Here is a 19,130-nt window from a genome sequence, read left to right as displayed (position 1 = left end):
AACCTTGGCTTTCACTTATCTGTGCCTAACTAAGATGCATTTTTCTCTGAAGGGCTGGATGTTACAATTAGTAGCAGATATAATAAGGTATAAAATATAGTCTGGTTCACATCCTTGTCTATCCTACTGTGTGTGAGGGGCAACCTATACGCCTACTCCTATTTATTTTGTCATTGACCTTCATTATAGAGACATCCAGCAGCCCAATCAAGCAGGAGCTGCAATGGAGGCCCCCAAGACCTCCTCAGGAAGTGTTCCCATTATAGTGTTCCCATTGAGACTCTTTGGAGAAGGAAACTGGCATTTCTGAAGCTCAGCCAGTTTCTGGCAGCATCTGAAGCAAGTTACCAGTCAAACATACCACGCTATAGAGACACCGAAGATAACTTTAACCATCATCTATTTGTGTATTATTTAATGAGTGTTTTCACTAAGAAGCAGCTCTCCTGAACCCAGGAGCTTATGGGTCACTGGTTTTGGCAGCAACTGCAGTCAAATGGGTATATCTCATACCTCCTGGAACGCTATTAAATGCTAAAGGAATCACATAATACTATCCTAAGTGTCTTCAGTAGTTCTCCTGTCCTAGTTCTCCTTTACATTGAGCTGAGCTGCAGAAATGGAATTCCTAATGTGTCTCCTGTGCTAGAATAAAGGCAGTAGGGAAGTCAAGAAGAGTCTCGGGGGAGGAGAAAACAGTATTTCCTTTTTACACAGTCAGCTTGGAACAGTTATAATGAAAACTCTGAATCACAGAATGGTTTAGGTTGGAAGGGACCTTAAAGACCCAATCCCTGCTGCCATGGGCAGGGACACCTTCCATTAGACCAGGTTGCTCAAGGTTGCTCATATTCTGGTACGCTTGGTAAAACAGAATATGTATTAATGGTTCTGAGAAAGTGGCCTAAGGCAACCACCCATTCTGCAATAATGCCTTTCAAATGGGACTCAGCTCACTGCAGGGAAAGATTTTTGTAGTCTTTGTAGTGATCTATATCTGAGTTAGCAGCCTAGACAAGATTTTTAACCAGTGGAGAGAAACGCACTCTTCTGTGCCAGGTTTCATCTCATCCTGAGAGGATGGAGGAGATTGCATGATTCACACCTTAAAGGAGTTTATTTCTCTCCACCAATAATACAAGGACCCTTAGACAACCAATTCACAGAAGGTCACTGCAGACCTCCAAAATCTGGAATGATGAAGTTTACCCTGACATCACGAATTCAAAATCCATCAGTCACTGCTAAAATTCATATTGTGTCAGGATGATACTCTTCTCCTTCACTACCCATTATTATTCCACCCCACCCAAAGGTGATTAGATCATTTACACACACATATACATATGCATACACGGAGGCTCCATTCACTCTCAATCTTTACTTTGCAAGGTTATGTTTCCTTTCAGATAAAAATGAGAAGAACCTGAAACAGATAAATCACCCAAATTGAGATGCGTTGTATGATCACTCTCATGACCCTCTTTCACTTGCGCATTTCCTTTCCTTCTCTTGGAAATTCCTCTTCAAAGTTTGAATCTTATGACTTTCCTCTCTTCACTTTCTATGCTTTTCCCCTTTTCACCTTTTCTTCTATGTTTTCTTCTCCTCCTCAGTGGGCTCACTTTGAATTCAATTTCCTCAGGCCATCTCCTTTACCTTTTTGCCCTGCCTTCTTCTTTGAATCCTCCCTCTGCCCTTTTTATTCTGAGTTCCTGGCATCCTTTATCAAGACTCTGAAAGAATTTCCCCAGGAATTTCTCCCAGTCTTATTCCTGCCTGTTACTGTTTCATAGAAGAAGAAAGTTAGTTACGCCAAATCTGTGATTCTATATAAACTATTTGATTACTACTCTAACTGGTCTCAGTGACCTGCATACCTCTGCATCATTTAGATATTTATACTAAGCATACTTTATATCATGATGCACAGCTATAAAATACGATATAGAATCACAGAATGGTTTGGGTTGGAAGGGACCTTAAAGCTCATCTAGTTCCAATCCCGCTGCCACGGGCAGGGACACCTTCCACTAGACCAGGTTGCTCAATTAATCAAATATAAAATACAGATTTCCATGGATAGAGACACTGAATCAGAGATAAGGTGATCTTTATTAAGTCAACAAGCTGCTGAATGGCTAGTATATTGCAGAAGATGGTACTTGGTCTATGATATTAAGACCCCTCATTCTAGCTAAATGACTGAAAATATTATGAGTAAGTATGCGGGGAAAAGAAGTACATATGTTGAGGGTAAAGGTTAAACCCATTCAGATCCTTTCAGGGAGTTGCTAAAGATCAGTTCTGATAAGCTAATGCTTTCTGCTAGGCATAGGCTCCCTTTGATGCATGTAAACCTGAAATGTAAGACATGCACAGATAAAAGAACTACTCAGGTGTGCATTAGGAAAGCATTTAGAGCAAGTCTGCAAGATAAAGCAAGCAGAGACCTTTCTGATTTTATCTGGGTATAAGAAGAATAAGTCTGGGTTTTATCTCTTCACTTATTTCTGTAGAAATATTCACTTCTATATAGTCCATTTAGTCTTAAGTAACCAGTTTTATTTTCAGTTTATCCAGGAGCATTCTTCTCCCAGGAATGTAACCTGAGGCACTGGGACATTTTAAGCGCTGTAAGAAAGAAAGAAGTATCTTAAAATGGCATGCTAAGCAGGAAAGCTTGACATGCAAAAAGACAAAACAGAGCACAGCTAAACCAGAAGTCTTATACAAACTTTTTAAGTGTCCTTTTAGACTCTTGTAAAGAGCCTCTTTACACCACAAACCTTCTCCATCTCCATGCATCCCAATCCTGTCTTCAGACTCTTCCTGAGCTCCCACAACTATCCAACAATGCCTGTATGCGACATCGAAATCTCCATGTCACTCTCCCCACAGTGCACCTTTTTCATTCCTAAGAATTTGATCCTTTTGTTGCACAAACTAAATCCACTGCAGAGTAATGAAGTCCTTCACACACTATTACATCTAGAGGTAAAGAAGGGTACGAGGAGTGCTCTGAAGTGTGCTTCTTTCCTGCTCATCTGCATCAACCCAGTTTGAGCAGAAACTCAGCTGGTAAACTAGCAAAAATTGTGTCTGCACAGAAAAACATCCAGAAAATGCCAGCCCTATACTTCACAAAAAGATACAGAAGAACTTAAGAAATAGCTGCTGTACCCTGCTGATAGCCTGTGGATAACTGTCAACACAGACATCTCATGGACCACTATTCACTGGCTGTATAGGATGGATACAGAATCATAGAATGGTTTGGGTTGGAAAGGACCTTAAGATCATTCAGTTCCAACCCCCTGCAATGGGTAGGGACACCTCACACTAGACCATGTTACCCAAGGCTCTGTCCAGCCTGGCCTTGAACACTGCCAAGGATGGGGCATTTACCATATCCTGTGAGAGGTCAGCAAGACAAGCTCAGTGAAGACTGTTCCACCTTCTTTGGTCTCTAGAGTAAACTAAAACATTTTGGTGCTGATTACCTCCACTAATTCAGAATCCAAATGTGAACAAATGTAACCTTCAGTGCTGATGACAATGTGTTTAGGATGACAGAACCTTTGATTTCTCAAGAATGTTTTCCATTAGATTCAAAGCAGTTGTTTCTTCTTATGGGGAAGACAAGGCTTGGTGGTTATCAAGCTTGCATTAAGAAAAATCGAAAAAGGCATAGCAGCAAAAGAGGAAAACACTTTCTTCAGGTATAATGAGCATTAAATTAGCAGTTTAATGATCTCTGTAATTCTCTGAATTCAAGAAAAGCATGTGGTATCCAGCTGGCCAAACGAGATTTTGACTATGTGCCACAACAAATGTAGACTCTCGTTTAATGTCTGTGGAACCAGACCAAAACATGAATACAGATTTCACAGCAATTGAGTGAAAAACGCTTGGTTTCAGGACATTGAGCTGATCTTTCACATGTTGCAGCTGACAATCAGATGCCTTTTCAGCTGTCAGAACGTGACCTTATTCTCTGCCCAATCTGGTCCTTACTGAATGGCGACTGAGATGATGAAATTCACCTAACTTCTGACTTTCTGCTGTAAATGAACTGTAACTGGGATTTAGTAATTGGGAGTAGAGGTGTTTTTACCTCAAGAGAGAAGGGAAATGTGCTTGCCATACAAAGATAATCATTGGATTAAATGAATAAAAATACCACAGGAGAAACTTCCAGATTGGTGAATATATTAAGAAAATGAAGTCATAAATTAAATCTGGGGTTTTTTTTGCCTTTGGTGGTTTTATTTTAACAGAGTTCTAATTTAGGAAAGTAAAAACTGGATGTAAAGTTCCCACTGGCACGCGTTCTGTCTGCTCACACTGAGAACATGAAGTAATTTTAAATGATACCTTTTCTGTTGCTCAGAATGCATTGCCACATGAGAGGACTGGTCCACAATTTTGTGCCCTCAAGAGCCAATGTCCCTATTTATTTTCTCAGACTATTACTTTCCATTTTTCCTCTTCATCTTCAGAGAGCTGAAAGAGAAAAGAAAGGAACATCAACTCTTGCACTTCATGATACAGTCTTCATGACCACGTATTTCTTACACTGTGTTATAGACTGTCCTTTATTTACCAACTCAATAAAAACTGGCAGATGCAAACAACTTTGTGCTTCAGTGTAACTGCATGAGAAAAATATGTTTATTATAAAATATTGTGCAACTTAATAAAAGGATGCACTTACCATGAGCTTAACTTTGTAGATGGAGATACGACTTTGATCCCTGTTACATGAGCCAGGCGGATCAGACTGCCTAATCTTTAGGGCATCCAAGGACATCATACGCAGCAGCCGCTGGCACTGGGTGGGAGATGGTTCCATGTCTGGTTGCTTTCTTTGTGAAGCTATCTTGAAAATGAAGAGATTTCTTTTGCTTTTTTATCACCATCTTGCAAAAGGCACAGATGCAGCTACTGGCAGGATTTCCCTCTCACGGTATTGTTCCATTAATGTAAGAGTGAATTTTGGATGTATTTCATTTTCTTTTGGATTTCCGGTCTTTTAGGCTTACTTAAATCCTAATCTAACCAATTTCCAGAAGCAGACAACAGGAATGAAAAGAGCAATACTGCCTCTTATTTCCCAGGATTTTTCTATTCTGCTTACTTGTGTTCATCCTCTGGGTTTCTTCATGAAGAATCACCAGTGTTTCAGCTAAAGACAGATCTTCTAAAACCAGAGATGCTTAAGTGACATATTTCCTCTGGACAAGACAAGTCAGAATGTTAGAACTAACTAACCACATAGAAAAAAATTTCCCCTCTCACTTCACAGGTCTGTATTGACCAACAAAATGTCTTGAGTAAATGTGTACTGGGAGAAGTCTGAAGAAATGAAAGCAATCAAACAAACACGATGAACAGAAAGCATCCATAGGCGTACAGACCTAGTCCCTGTTACCAAGCTTATATAGAACTGTCCACTCCCTACCTGCATGGCAAGATCAGCATCATAGTTAGGGTTACACTAACAATATGGAGAGGAACTTGTTAAATTGAACATGCTTACCTGCCCCTGGCTACTACCCAGGCAGCATGTCAGCCACCCACACCAGCACGATGCCTGCACCCATGCAGAGACAGAGAACCAGGCACCTATGCCAAATTCATCTATTTTCAGTTATAGTGTTGACCTGCCCTGTTAACTACACTCAGAAAGGTTTGTGCATTCAAGTGATACAGAGCTAAACTCAGGGAAATTTGATTTTGTAGCATAGCTACAAATAAAACAAAACAAGTAAGGTAGAGACCAAATAAGAGGCTGTCATCCTGACCGGGAAGAAGAAAACAGCCTCTGGCTGTAAAGAAGTGGACTTATGCAAACACACAGAGTTGGCTATTCCATCTCATAAGTTAATAGTTTAAGGATGGCAGAACATCTCTTGGTCAAAAGGATATCTGCTGGCACAGAAAGGAATCAAATGCAGAGGAGTTTTCTGAAGAACAAGCTCCAGGGATTGTGCAACATGTGCAGGAGGTCAGGACAGGGTTTTCAGGGGTAGAGGAACACCACCAGCAGAACAGAGACCGCCTTTGCATTGTCCCTTCTACCTCAGCGCTCTGTAACCACATTGAAAATAGCTGTATACAACTGTATCTGAGTTGAACTTTCATTTCTCAACACCAAAAACCAATGATTAACTTCCACGAGGAAGACAGAACTCTTTGGCATATTTATAAGCCTCCATTTATTTGGATCTTGTGAAAATATGGCAAAACACCACTATGCCCATCTTTCTGCATATCTTCTTTAGAGCCTGCCTTTGCTGGACTGTCTACCCTTCCTCTCTGCTTGACTGTCTATCTTTCCTTACGTTACATTGTGAGGTCCTTTATAGCCATGGAAAAATGCTTTCACAATTATTTAGTGATCAGTATGCTTTTCAAATTTGATTTAGGCTCTTAATCAATGAAGAATCAGAGAACGCCAATGACACTAGAGCCACAAAACTGCCTGTAAAAGTTCTAGGAGTTTGCTCTTCCAGAAAGTTCTTGGGTGTCTCTGGTGTGTAGAACACAGAAAAACATGAAAATTTATAACTTACAACTATTTCTAATATTGTATAAACAAGCCTGAGTCAGGCAGCGCTGCATTTTATCTTGCTTGGGAAAAGTGTAGAGCAGTTGATTGAAGTCACAGAACCACAGACTGGTTTGGGTTGGAAAGGATCTTAAGATCATCCAGTTCCAACCCTCTGCCATGGGCAGTGACACCTCACACTAGACCATGCCACCCAAGGCTCTGCCCAACCTGGCCTTGAACACTACCAGGGATGGAGCATTCAGCTTCTTCGAGCAATCCCTTCCCTTGCCTCACCACCCTTACAGTAAAGAACTTCCTCCTTATATCTAAGCTGAACTTCTCTTGTTTAAGTTTGAACCCATCATCTCTTGTCCTATCACTCCAGTCCCTGATGAAGAGCCCCTCTCCAACATCCTTGCAGAGAATTCAGTTAAGTTGGATTAATTAACTTGAAGTGAAGGAGATGATGATTGAAAATTCAAATTTCACAACATAGAATGGAAAACCTGTGCTATTCACTTAGCAGCTCGGTCAAGTGGCACATATTGAAAGCAAGTGGGTACATGTATCTCCATTCCCGCAAACAGGAATCTATTTGTCAGCTTAATGCCTGGTTCAGTGATATATAAAATGCCTTTACGTTTTCTCACAGGAACTTGGAAAAGAAAACACTCAGCATTAAAACAACCCTCGAACATGCTGCTCTCCAGTGTACAATACAAAATAAAAGTGCACATCAAAGTTCCTCTGGTTAGAACAGGGACACTTCTTGGGAAGGAGGAGACACAGCTTCCCAAGGGAAACGACAGAATCAGGACTCAAATACCCCTGAAGCAGTACTGGAGGGGGAACTGGATGAAGTTGAGTTATCATGGTTTAGTGTGAGGTGTCCCTGCCCATGGCAAGGGGGTTGGAACTGGATGATCTTAAGGTCTTTTCCAACCCTAACTATTCTATGATTCTAGCACACTGGTGTTGATATCTGGGCTAGGAACAACTCTGAGAGGATGCATGGACATCCAGTGTGGAGGAATGACCAAAGAAAAGCTAGTTAGAAAATTTAAAAGGAAGGATAGTCCAATGCCTATGGCTTTTTCTTTAGATCCCGCTAATAATATTGGGTCTAGTCCTCTCAGAGTAAGCTTCAAAATATACATATTAGTGGTGTAAAGCCTTTAAATATCCTGTTGGATGGAATGTTTCCTTCTAGTGGTCAGGGCACCAAACCTGACAGAGATTAAGGACTGTCTGGATGATGCTCTTAGTCGTATGATTTAGTTTTAGATAGTCCTGTGAGGAGCAGAGAGTTGGACTCGATCCTTATGGGTCCTTTCCAACTTGAGGTGTTCTGTGATTCTGTAATTCTTTTCCAGCCATCAGTCCTTGCCCAGTATGAATGTCACTTATAAATAATTTTGGTTATTGCAGATCTATTTGCCAAAAAAAAAAAACCTCAGCCATGAGAAACTTTTCCCAGGTCAGGATTCCTATAAATCCCCTATTTGGATTCATGTCTAGTTTAAATCAGATCCATTCCATTTCAGTTAAAGAAATCACCTGTCAGTCCTGCTACATTTTAGATGAATAACATATAAATAATAACCTACATGCAAACCCCTAATGGAAGAAGAGCTATAAACTATTCATGGGTTATCTGCAGATGGGCAGATATACTTCTGGAAAGCATACAGGGGGTCTATAGATCATACAGACACTCTGACCTGAAATCCCATCTAAAGAAGCTACCACTGCCACAGTTCACCACTGATCAGCCACTGAAAGCCTGTCATGCGCTGGTAGACAGTGATGGATAAATTGCTTTCTTCATATGCTTTGCTCACAGTATTCCTGATATATCACAGCTTGAGCAAGACTTCCAGTGAAGGCTTGCAGGCAAGCAAACAGCAATCATTTAAAGCTGTCAGGAAGAGAATCAGCTATAAGCAAAGACAGCTGCCTGCAGCATCACACCCAAGAAAACATTTGGGTCCTTGCGGTACTTGCTGGAAATCCAGACAATGCCCCTGTCCAAAATCAATTACTTGCTACTGACCACAGGAAACTTAACACACAAAAAAATGGCAAACCGAATTAAGCCATGAAGAAACCCCACACTGAGGGATGTGGAAAAAATACGGAGAAAAAAATAGAGGAAATAATGTAAAAAAAAACAGGAAAACAGTGAAAAGAAATGGGTTAAAGTATTAGAATTGGTTTATGACACCAAGGAATTTAGGATTTATGTTTTGTGGTGCTGAGGATTCTACTGAAGGCACCATCCTAGGTACAGAATTTTATCTACACACCAGCTTCATTTTCCTTTTGCTACCATGGCCATGGCCCCATTTCTAAGTAGGAGAAACTGGGAAAACACAGGCAAGTGCAATATCATGACTCAGGGGTGATATTCCTATTACCTGATACACCATTCCGATCCTTCAAACAATGAAAACTACACCATTTTTTGGACCAGAGATGCGTTTCAGATTTCAGATTGCCTTTATCACATAAACCAACATAATCAGAATTAAAGAGGCACACTTTTGTCAATTTATTCTTTCGTCAAAAAAAACCAAGCTCTGCTTGCTTAATCTTGTTCTCTCTCCAAATCCTGCCTCGATCTCTTCCTTAGACCATCACTGTAATAACAGTGTTGTTGCTGCTATAGAAAATGTCCACCGACTCAGCACACCGACACTTGGAAAGGTGTCTATTCAGGATGGTTTATAACTGACAATGTTTTTACGAGATGCTGAAGGGCACTTCCTTCTGTAAGATACCGGGTTGCTGAGTCTTCCTTCTTTCTATTCACTATGTGAAGGTGCACATTTCCTGCTTTGTTTGGGGATGAAACAAAGAGGCATTTACGTTACCTATTGTGTTGTAATGGGTAAACGTCAGTTAAAAAACTGCATGGTAATGCAAATCTTGAAAGAATTGTTCTTTCCAAGTGCTCTGAATGTTGCTCTTATCCTTATGAGCAAGGAGCCTACCTGAGAACAAGTCTGCAGTTTCCACATGGGGCATGTGGCTGGCTTAATGGCATAATGGCAGGTCACTGGCTAAATGAATGAAATTCACAAGTCCCCTTTGCCAAGACCTTTCTTCTGATAGACACAGAATGAGGGAGTGGTTGAGGTTGGAGTGCACCTCTGGAGACCACCTACCCCAGCTCAGCAGGGTTAACTCCATCCTCAGAGCTTCATCCACTCTGGTTTTCAATACGTCTGAGTATGGAGACTCCAGTGCCTCTGCTCCACCACACACACAGGGACTGGGCGCTGACACAAAGACTACATAATCATTGACTTTCACAGCTGACCAGAGAAGCAAAGGCAAGAAAACTCATAAAATATGTATGACTTAAACCACAGCATGACTTGCAGTTTAGTACAATACAGTCCCTACCTAGTAATGCCCCAGAAATTGCTGAAACCAGAGCATATGCTCTAGTATAGTCAACCTATTGTTTTAATGTGACCTTCTGATTCAAAGTTCACATAAAGACTATCCATTTAACAGCTTCACTCTAATAAAAATTCAATGAAATAATCTTTTTAACTCTAAATCTCCGGTTTTCTGCTCACTTTTATGAGCTAAGTAGGAAATACAAGCTGCATCCTGCAACAATGCTTTAAAGAATCCCAGAGGCTGCTAGCTAAATCACTGCTCACTTTAAATATTCTGGTATATTCAGAAAGAGCTAGCTAATAGTTTGTATTTCTTTAATACCTGATCAAAAAATGAACTAGAATTTGCTGTTTATCCAAGTGTAACCCTGGTCTCCTATTATTAGGCTAATCATTGCTTAGAAAAAAATTGCTATAGTGTTTATCATGTTAGGATCAAGCTGATAAAACTCACCACAAGCCATTTAGAACAGAATACAACCCCATCAGCAGAAACTCTGACTTTTTGACTCATGCTATTTAAACGTCTGCTATGCGGAAAGTGTTGTTCATTGCTTCAGAGAACAGCTATACCATCCTTTGAGTGAGAAAAGTAATACAAGCAGATACATGCTGCAGTGGTTCTGACACAGAGCGAGGTCCCTGTCACTTCAGAACAGTAAGCAGCGATGGGAACATCATCTGCTCTGCACCATGTGTGGTGTCACTCACGAGTAAGTAAGGAAAATCGATTTCTTACTATTTGGGTTCACAGAATAGAGCCTAAAAATGTTCAAACAATATTTAGACACAAACACTTCCACATGAGAATTCCCTGGCCCTGTTCTGGGATTTCACTAAAGAAAATGTAGCTTTTTGATGCGCCAGATGTGCAGTATATTGCAAAATACGTAAGCAGAAATAAGTTTTATAGAGAAATACATGTGAGAGATATAGGCATACATTTTACTTACCATAGACAAAGTGTGGAATATTCTTCACCCCATTGTAACACTGCAAATGCATGAAAGAATTTGAAATGTGCCAGTGAACAGAAGGATTCTGCCCATTCTGTGCCGTATTTTTACTTACACTGTGAAGAAAGGTGAAAAGAGCAATCTTTCTACTGAATCCCTTTTGAACACAAACTCCATCGCGTTCACCTAGCTGAAACATAACTTAGGTTAATGGTGCCACCTGGTGACAAGACTTACTCGCTGTTCCCATACCTTGTCAAGCAAAAGAAACTCATCTGCTCTAAATCTTCCCCTCGAGAGTAACCCCCTAAAAAACCTGCATCACCTCCAGCACTTGCTTGCCCTAAGGAGCACAGTGTACTGGACACATAGAAAAAACAATGAACAATAGAAAAGAAAATATCTTACAGGCTTCCATTGTAGACACTACCACACACTTTGAGTTACTAGCTTGTAAGAGAATGCATGTAATAGCACACAAACAGGGAGAAATGACAGTGATTTATCTCAGCCTGCTGGTGATGGGGGAGCAGAGCATTTTGTCTAGCTCAAAAACTTCGTATTCACTGTGACAGTGTGTAAGACTTTGCTATCACCTACCAGGATTTTACTACTCCCATGACTGCAGCCCCTAAACAAAAAACACAGGTTCTTTACACCTTACCTGTCAGTGATGAGAAATTAACTCAGAGGCCATAAATTGCTCTGTGCATCTCTCCCTGTGCTGCAACACTGCTCAATATGATTGCAAAAAAACTTAAGGGGAGGTTCTTTTTGTGGGATTAGATTCCCAGCCTGTTTCCTCAAGGTAAATCAGGATTCACACTGCAGGTACCTGCTGAGGGAAGTACCTGGAGTGAAGAGGGAGCAAGTATTGGCCATGCTAAGCAGGGCTGGAATCCTTCCTCAAACAGAGGCAAGGTCAAGAGATGGAGTGCAGGAAAGACGTGAAGCCCGTTTGGTATCTGCCAAGGCATAAAACCAACCTATATTATATCACTATGTAATACATACAATTATATATATATAATAATAATAATAATATTATCTAATTATACTACTTTCTGTCACATGTATAAAATAGCAAAAAAATGTATATGTGGATAGCTTTAAAAACAGTTAATATTTAAAGAGGTGTTTGAAGGAGAGTAAAAGAAATGGAGATAGGAGCTTGTATTTTGCAGGAGATGCTTGGGCATAGAGAAAGACAAACTCAACAACATTTCACTCAACTTAGAGTTCTTAGAATAGTTGTACAATAAAACAGTTGTACAAGAGATAGGATTTGGGTTATGGATCATATTGATGATTTCTCTACAGCTTTGCTCATATGCAAAATACAAATTCCCAATAATCACAGCACAACCACCAGTCTAATTACATGACAATAACAGTTACACATGAAACCATGAAGTCATTTAGGAGTCTCATTGCAGCTTTCCTCCTACCCAGCTCTCACAGTATCCTATTTAGCACTTGTAGCTGCAGCACAAATGCTGACTGGTCCTTCCCATTTATACAAAAGAGGACATTAAACAGCACAAAGCTTATTTAAAGGTAGTATACTTGCTTCAGAGTTCTCCATGCTCACACAAGATTTGCTGATTTTTGCTAAACTCATCATTTTGGAAGGGCGCATTAAAGTACTGGTCAACTTCAAACGTATTCATGTGTTCCTGAAAAGAGGAAAAGTGCATCACTTCACCCCAGAACCCTTTACAGACAGGGATTTCCCTGCTATGGAACCTGATTAGGCACCTCCTTAATTTGACAAAAAAGCAATATCTCAGCTGAATGATGGATATTGTTCTCTTAGAAGCCCACTTCACAGAAGACAGTCACATGCTGCACATGCAAATTATACAAGTATCCATATGCTCCATTTATACAACTATTTAACCAAACTGGCACAATGAATACGTCTAGTTAGATAACTTGCAGTAAGTGTGCAGCTGTCTGGAAGGAGGTACAAAATCACCATCATGAAATCCAAACTGCAGCTGGCATTAATCAAAGCTTTGCCCTTGAACATTCATCACTGTGATATTGCTGTGACAAAGTGGACTTTTACTGCCGTTTGGGATGGGAAGATTTTACTTCCTTAAATAATTCAAGTTCTCTAGTGGTGCAGATGCTGTGAAAAAGGCAGTTTTCATGTTTGCTCTCAACACAGCAAATAAGCAGCGGAACACTAAAAATGCTGCGTATTTAAATGACAAACTTTTGCACGGTATGTAGGAAATCACTATTGAAAGTATTTGTCTTGAATGGAAAGTACACGTTTCTCAGATCAACGAAGTGGAGAAAATGCAGTCAGAAAAGATCTGATTGTTTGGTCACATGAAGATTTTTTACAATATTGAAAAAGTGGTGTAGAAACAGCTTTAGTCGAGATGAGGTTCTACGTCTAAAGATATGCCATTCACTACATCCTTTGACCAGCACTTGGGTTGGAAGGGACCTTTAAAGGCCATCTAGTCCAACCCCCTTGCAATAAGCAGGGACACCTTTGACCAGATCAAGTTGCTCAGAGACCCATCCAACCTGACCTTGAATGCTGACAGGGATGGGGCAGCCACCACCTCTCTGGGCAACCTGTGCCAGTGTTTCGACACTCTTGATTATAAAATATGTTTTCCTTATATCCAGTCTGAATCTCCCCTCTTTCACCTTAAAAACAATGCCCCTTGTCCTATGACTACAGGCACTACTAAAAAAATCTGTCTCCATCTTTCTTATAAGCCCCCTTTAAATACTCAAAGGTCACCATGAAGTCTCCCTGGAGCCTTCCTTTCTCCAGGCTGAACCAAGCCCAGCTCTCTCAGCCAGTCTCCATAGGAGAGGTGCTCCAGCCCCCAGAGCATTTTCATGGCCTCATCTAGATCTACTCCAATGGGTCCATGTCTTTCTTCTACCAAGGACACCAGAGCTGGATGGTGGGATCATACCAGAGTGAAACAGAGGGGCAGAATCACATCCCTTGACCTGTTGGCCATGTTCCTTTTGATGCAGCCCATCATCCAGCTGGCTTCCTGGGCTGTGTCAAGGCTTCACTTAAGACTATGAGCCATCATTACTTTCAGAGATGAATGACAACTTTCCAAAGAGTTCGGTTTTCATGTAGTTGCAAATAAAGTATGAGCCTTTTTCTGTATACATTGACTAGAAGTTAACCAGTGCTCTTCAGAGTCAACATGGTCTTTGTCCCTAGAGGCTAACAGGCCAGTGGATCTACCTGGATCCACTAAAGTCAAACCTTGCCACAAGAACGAGGTTTTGGGTGACTGCTATCATGCATGTTAGACTAGACAAATGATACACCTAAATAAGATCAGTAGGTACAACCTGCAGCAACTGAAGGCATATTCTGACAAAGCTTGTAAGGTATCTCCCAACACCCTCAATCACAAATTATGCCATGTAAATTGCACATGCTTGGGAACATCTTTTAGGACTGAGCTTGGATTCATACTTCTGAACTCTTTTAGCCTCCAGAACAGAGCAGCCACATACACTGATTTCTGGGGATGATCCCTGGGCTGTGAATCTTTCAGGAGAATGTTGGTTGGATGGGGCAAATCCTTGTCAGGAATCACTCAAGCAATTTTATAGTCTCAATCAGAAAATCCTCCTCTATGGAAACATGCCTGTTGCCAGGGTTATTCACTAATAAAGACATTTCCACATAGATTTCAGCTGTTAGTGTGTTCTCAGAGAGCAGTTTATTGGGTGGTGAGAGTGTGCACATGGGCAGTTCACTGACTTGCTGGAAATCCATACTCCTTTTATTTTAATAGAATATCTGGTTTTAATTTTGTATTCCCTTTAAAATACTGTTCATTATTGAATTAGAATCCATGAAGCCTGTTTATTCCATCATAATCAGTCAGACTGCATGTTATAAGCATGCATCCCCCCCAAAGCAAGACTGGCAGTAAAAAGTCTCATAGATGGCAGCTCCATTCACAGATAGACATAGATTTGTCCAAACTGTAAGAAAAATGCTTTCCAGTAGTTAAAAGATTTTTAAATAAGAATTTCTCATGAACAATGCAAAAATCCACATAAATATTAATAATTTGTACACCAAGAAAAACTCATTGCTCTCGTTTTCATATGTTCCAATTTCCAATTACTGCCTGACATTCTCTGACCCACTCTTGCTCTCGGTGGATCTCATATCCCATCTTCCACAATGAAGATAACAAAACCGAACAAGTACAGGGCCTCGAACTGGATCTAAATGTTCTCCAAGAGAATGAAGTCAGACAGTGCTTTCCATTATAACTTAAGCCTGACTGCCTAAATCCAGATGATCTCATGGTATATGATGTAAGCTCTGGATTCCTCAGTTAAGCTCTGTGTTCAGTCACAAGTGTCTTGCGAGGTCTTGGGTCAGTCACTAAAGCCTTTGTTTGGATGAGCTGGGTTTTACAATCAGTAAACAAAGTCCCAGCAGAGCCATGGGACTTCTCGGGAGGCTTCTGTGCTATTTAGATAAGGACATTAGATGTCTCATCCTCAGCAGGCACATGGAGTGGGATGCTGTTGAGGCCTCAAATGGAAGCACTGAACTCTAGCCAGATGCAGGGTTAGGAAGCACTGTACACAGTGTTCTTTATGATAAAATGTGGAATATTACTTATCTCCCTATTCCAGAGGAGGGCTGTGAATGTGTGGTCTTTAAAATAAAGAGGCAATCCTCTTTAAGACCATCTAAGTCTCCCAGGTTGGTTGTCCTTGTGGCAAACTCAGGTATAAACTCTCGGAATACAAAGTTCACCTCACACATCACATCCATTTTAGAATGTTTCATACACCTCGTGTTATGAGCAAAAACTAACAGTCTAAAAGGGCTCTCTAGCTCCTCATCTAATGACACTCTATACAGAAAAGCAGCTGGAGCTCCTGCTCATAAACACCTTGCTACAATTATAAGCTAAGCAAAAGAACTGGGCTTTCTAATCATAATAAACTACCAAGAAGAATGTGTGATAAAATCTAACAAGGTCTCTCTATATTGATTGTGTTAATACAAGCCTTTTAAATGACCATCTCCTGCAAAATGCCACACAACTAGTTAAGTGAAGAGTGCTTTTCTCAGGTTAAGTAGAGCACCTACACTGCCGCAATTACTGTGCTTTCGGAAAGCCTGTCCTGATTCCATCCCCATTCAAAGACGGGAAGAGAAATCATGTCAGCATTACAGCAAGTTTTGTGCGATCGTTCTCAAGTGCATTTAGCGAGCGGTGGAAACGGGCAGGCAAAAGAGCTCCAAATAAACACACACAGCATTCTGCGCAATCATCGTGCCTCTCATCCAAGGGCTTCGGTGCATTTGATAAATATTCATTAACTCACACACTGCTGCTTTGAAGTAGGCAAGGGATGTATTTAAGTATCACTTTGTTTGCTACTGAAATGCATTCCCGCTTTCCACTCTTGACTGGGATGCTGCAGCTGCTTAACAACACACATTAATATTAAATAAGAGTTTTAGAGAAGCAGCAAGGCATACTTAATCCAAAAGAAACCCCAGAGGGATTTACACAGGCAGAAAGCAATTACTTAAAGCAACGGCTCCCAAATTCCCTGGGTGATTTTGTTCTCCTTCATTTAAATCTGCTGTGGATGTTAATATTGGAGGATCTTGCAGGCAGCCTGTCACATCTGAGCTGCAGATAGGGGAACATTGGTACAGAATCTGGGCCAGAATTGGTAGAATCTTGCTTTTATGCTGACAAAATAATCCAGGGGATTTAAGTGATCACAGCATGATCATATTTAGTTTTAATACTGCTGGAAGAGTATATGAATAGCGGCTGGATTTCAGAGGATTCAATAATTAAACCCTCAAACAGCTAGTCCATGCACCCAAACACTGCCTAACTGGTGAGACCTTACTTTCAACACATCCCACCCAGTGTGGAGTAGCATACTGAGCAATGGTCATCGGCTGGCTCAGGGTTTCTGCCCCATTTCTCATGGTGGTTCCATCAGTGGGGACATCTCCTGCCAGGGCAGGGAACTCACCACTTGGAAGTCACAATCTGGGGGAAAAACATGGTTTGCGCAACATCAACTCAGCCTCATGCCCTGCATCATGGGGAAACCTCTTCACAGTCTCACAGTGCATCTAGCTGTCTCAACAGGAAGACTAAGCTAGAATCATAGAACCATAGAACAGTCAGGGTTGGAAAGGACCTTAAAGATCATCCAGTTCCAACCCCCCTGCCATGGGCAAGGACACCTCACACTAAACCACATCACCCAAGGCTCTGTCCAACCTGGCCTTGAACACCGCCACAGATGGAGCATTGGGCAACCCATTCCAGTGCCTCACCATCCTCACAGTGAAGAACTTCCTCCTTATATCCAATCTAAACTTCCCCTGTTGAAGTTTGAACCCATTACCCCTTGTCCTGTCACTACAGTCCCAGCATCCCTATAGGCCCCCTTCAGACACTGGAAGGCTGCTATGAGGTCGCCATGCAGCCTTCTCATCTCTTCAAGTTCTTGCTTGAGCAGATGGAAACAATTAGAAAAGATTCAGATTCATAACAAGACAGAATGTGTCAAACAGCCATTCAAAACCTGCAACAGTGCAGCAGAAACCAAACAGAAAGAGCAGACAGCTTTTTTTTACTGTGAAATATCATCACCAGTCTCTTCTCCTTGTGGCTAAAAGAGAGGGTGTTTCAACAAGATCGGTATAAGCTTGGTACATAACTATATCTACAAACTGCTTTACTATTTCAATAGCCTCTGTTGGAATGAGTGGAAGCATTTTGCCAAGGAAATCTCCAGTTATCCCTGTAAATATGTCATTTAAATACACTTCTGTACTTCAAATGCCATTTTTACAGGCTTTTCCTGAACTGTGTTTAAGAAGTTTAACCAGCCAGCCTGTTCCGACAGGCTATCCAAAGCATTTGCTTGGTTTTACACCAAATCCACATCAGGGCTTCCAGTCTCAGTACTAGGATTATAGTAACAGCTTAACTTGTACTTGCTTATTAACCAGAAACAATTTTGGCAGGCAAACCAAACATTTATCTTAATTGGAACCATCCCATCTTTATTTTTCCATTACATTAATAAATGAAGTCACCAGATGGCCCTCTTAGGATCATTGAGATGGGATTCTTGGGTCCTTGTGCACTTCACCACAAAGCTAAAAAACCTTAACATTGCCAGAATATGCCACGAATCATTTGTCCAGCACTGGTGCTCTCAATATGCCCAAAATACCGCCAACAAAAACCTGGATTACACAAACAGAATCCTGGGAATCAGCTCTCCCATATTCACAACATGTGACAGCAGGCCTGGGGCCACACACTACGAGTGACACACCGTGGAGCAGTGGTAGAGCAGCATTCCATTTGATACGCATTAATTACATCATCCCCATAAGAAGAATTTATTTCTTAGCAAGACCAAGTGTCTTTTACTGAACAGTTAATTCTGCAGCCAGGTATTCAGCCTGTAAGATGATAACATTGATCACCATTACATATAGTTAAAACCTGACCTAGCAGAATATTAGCTCCCTTCTCTTCAGTGTTAAGGAATGGGACCTGACCTTCGTATGGCTGATCTGAGGGAGACTGTACCAGGAAGTTCTTTGCTTGTCCCAACAATAACTCTTTTGTAGGCCCACTACTCCCACATTTCTGCAGAGAGCTTTTGATGAAAGAAAGCAAATCTTAGATGTTTTCCCAAACCCCTTAAGCTTCTGAGCACAAAACCCTTCTATATCCCCACTTTGCATTGAAAAGATTGGTATTTCCTTTAGATATACTGCACAAAACTGTAGTCTCACATTACTGTGAGAGTGCTGAAACACTGGCACAGGTTGCCCAGAGAAGCTGTGGCTGCCCCATCCCTGGTAGTGTTCAAGGCCAGGTTGGACACAGGGGCTTGGAGCAATCTGCTCTAGTGGAAGGTGTCCCTGCCCGTGGCAGGGAGTTAGAACTGGATGAGCTTTAAGGTCCCTTCCAATCCAAACCATTCTGTGATTTCATGATCCCATGCTAGGCATTTGGATGAGGTTTGGTGTTGGTGCATTTACACTACCTAGCACCTTGGAGGCTGATCCATAGGGAGAGAGTGACATACTACTGCAGCACTGATCTCAAATGGGCTCATGCATTTCTAGGTTGACAAATCCCCCATGCTAGCTGGCCGTATTTGTCCTTACCTAAA

At 41.2% G+C, this 19,130-nt stretch overlaps 1 protein-coding gene and 1 long non-coding RNA gene across 17 annotated transcripts in view; one reads left to right on the top strand and one right to left on the bottom strand.

Annotated features, from left to right (window-relative positions):
* DLG2 (discs large MAGUK scaffold protein 2) overlaps nt 1-19,130 on the bottom strand; it is a 1,003,655-nt gene that overhangs the window by 954,348 nt on the left and 30,177 nt on the right. The gene's annotated exons all lie outside the window — the stretch shown is intronic.
* On the top strand, nt 10,926-13,066 carry LOC134174331 (uncharacterized). The gene is made up of 2 exons (XR_009968605.1): nt 10,926-11,040; nt 12,864-13,066. It is a non-coding gene; the product is annotated as an uncharacterized LOC134174331 (long non-coding RNA).

Source organism: Pezoporus occidentalis, unplaced genomic scaffold, assembly GCF_034315485.1.
Source record: "Pezoporus occidentalis ecotype Australia unplaced genomic scaffold, CSIRO_AGI_Poc_V1 ctg6, whole genome shotgun sequence".
Taxonomy (NCBI): Eukaryota; Metazoa; Chordata; class Aves; order Psittaciformes; family Psittacidae; genus Pezoporus; species Pezoporus occidentalis.
The sequence above is the reverse complement of the archived record's forward strand: the minus strand, read 5'-3'. Positions and strand labels throughout refer to the sequence as shown.